Source organism: Oryzias latipes, chromosome 19, assembly GCF_053564925.1.
Source record: "Oryzias latipes strain Hd-rR chromosome 19, Olatipes_Hd-rR_3.1".
NCBI lineage: Eukaryota > Metazoa > Chordata > Actinopteri > Beloniformes > Adrianichthyidae > Oryzias > Oryzias latipes.
Window position 1 is genome coordinate 19948784 of NC_136255.1, and position 2501 is coordinate 19951284.

Genomic DNA, 2501 nt, shown 5'->3' on the forward strand with positions numbered 1-2501 from the left:
GTGGTAAATATCCATCAGCCAGTTGCTAGGCAACGGTGCAACTCCCCAGCTAACACTGGGGTATTGTGGCCCGATGTGGGCTGTATGGGGGTGAGTGGGTTGACAAGATTGTCAGAGTTGTTTTTTTAAGGAGAAACTCTCAGATAGAAGACGTGAAAACAGTTGATCACACTGAAGCTCTGATGAAGGCTTCAGCTCTGCAGCTGCCACCGGAGCAGACAGGCAACATTTTTGTCTCGTCTGACATGAGCAGATTTTCCAGAGGCGTCTGGATGTTTGGGGACAGACAGAACAGCAGGAAATTAAATCGAGGTATATCCTCTTTCCCCTTTTTTTATTGGATTTCCTTGTGACAGTAAAAAAGAAAGACATGAGGGAGTGAAATCCATCTTTCTCGGGCAAAATATTTGTATTCAACAGGAGGAACTTTTCATTTTTAAAGCCGATCTGTCCCCATCAGGAGTGAGGATTGAAATGGGTTTATTTTAGGGTATTTTGTTGTTTTAATTAATGTGTTAAAGGGTCATTTTTTGATTAGTTAAAAATAAAATATACAATTAAGAGATATTTAAGAGCCGTAAAGTCAGTATTGGCTAAAAGAAATCTGGGAAACCACACTTGGCTCTTTTAGATCAGATGTTGATAAAAAATAATTCAAGAATCTGCTTTTTGGGTCATTAAACAACATTTTTAATGACTCGTGTAAGGTTTAGATGACAAAAAATCCTTTCTTTGATTTTTTTTTTATCCTTACTGTAAGCATTTAACAATTTGTGTCAAGATCTTTTTGTTTTTGCTTTTGGTTTGTTAATTGAAAACTGTTTTAGCTCTATGAGATACATACAAGTGCTTTACAAATAAAGTTTGATTTGATTTACTTTATCCAGGATGGTGAACATCAGGAAAAGAGGCTCAAACCAGCATGCAGCTGTAATTATTAGTACCGGTACTCGTGTTCTTCTCACAGCTTCACACAGAAAGCAAAATGCAAGAAGAAAAGAACCCCTCTAATCTCTCCATTGAACCAGGATTGGGCTAAACCATTGCTCTAAAAGAAGGAGTAAATCAGCAACACACATTTGCAAGCACAGGTATTGGTGTTACAAAAATATCCATCGCATAATCACAATGAACTGTAAATAAAAGTCAAATGAAGTCAACTGTTTCTGTCCAGTGCAGATACTTTTTGTTCTTCCCTTGACTCGGGGCAATCCAACCAGGCTGCATGTACACCCCAGCCATAACCATGGACTTCCCCGACAACACGGTGGGATTTACCCCAGAGGGAGTTTAGCACAAAAGTCTGTTAAAGCAGATCCATGTTTGGAGACCAACAAATCATTCAGCACTTTTAACCCTTGTGCTATCTTAGATGACCCCACCCTTACTTTGACGTGTTCTCCCTACCATGACGAAGGTGGATAAAGGTGGAAAGATTTCATGTAATCCATGGACACCAGTGAGGATCACAAATCATTGAAGAAAAAAGGTTCAGAGCACTGTCTAGTGGGTCTAGATGACCCCACCTCCAATGTTAAAGTGCCTAGGATAGCACAAGGGTTACACCTACACAATGAAAAGGATGCCTGCATCTCCCTTAGACTTACTGCCCAAGCATTTAGATTCAGCTTCTAATGTATATAGATGCTAAATGTTTTGCTCCAATTTCCCTTTCAAAATAGAAAACAGCACTAAAAACATAAGGATATCAGGTTGCAAAAAGAGGGGAAAACATTCAAAGCAACCTGTTTTGCAAACCTAAATTGTAAAAATACACCAAAAAAGCAGTAAATTGGGAAAAAAAACTGTGTGTCAAACTTAAAATGTTTACATGAAGCCAATTTCTTTCATATTAAGCTTTGAACAATATAATTTTTAAAAAGAATATCTACAGTAACTGCAGTAGCGAGGGTACTCTGTTTTTTTCATCAGTTACATTTCTGCTGTCAAATATTTATCTATTTATTAAGAAAGGGACATTGCACATTAATGAATATTGAAAAACAAATAAATATGCCAGATTTTGGCCCTTGGCTAATTTCCATCTGCATTCCCCTGGCAGGTTAGTGCTTTTGAAGACATAAAAGATTTTATGAGTAAGAGATTACACATTCAAATTCAACTTTTTTATAAAGCAAGAAAATAAAACAGAAGTTAAAAAAAACAAGATACAAAACACAAATAGAAATACAGTATTAAACAAAACAAAATATATTATTTTAAAATACGTGTCTGTTTAGAAATAACATATTCTGATTCCTGGTCATATGTGATTAGACATTTGAGATTTTTTTTAGTCTCAATGGTCTTTTAAAGATGACCAAATTTGTACTTTGTCTCGTTGTTATAGGTATGCCATTCCTGCCAAGACAGAACGTTTTGTGAGGAAGATGTTGGTCTTAATGGTGCCTTCAATGACCTCGTGAAGAGCCATCCATGCATTTTCTGAACCCGTCGAATCCCTTTTGGGGTCCAGGGGGAGCCCACCCAGCTACTGTTGG

At 37.2% G+C, this 2501-nt stretch overlaps 1 long non-coding RNA gene across 1 annotated transcript; it reads left to right on the plus strand.

The window, feature by feature from the left end:
* Positions 1-953: 953 nt before the first annotated feature.
* On the plus strand, positions 954-2490 carry LOC111946426 (uncharacterized). The gene is made up of 3 exons (XR_002872148.2): positions 954-1091; positions 1175-1267; positions 2351-2490. It is a non-coding gene; the product is annotated as an uncharacterized LOC111946426 (long non-coding RNA).
* Positions 2491-2501: the final 11 nt, after the last annotated feature.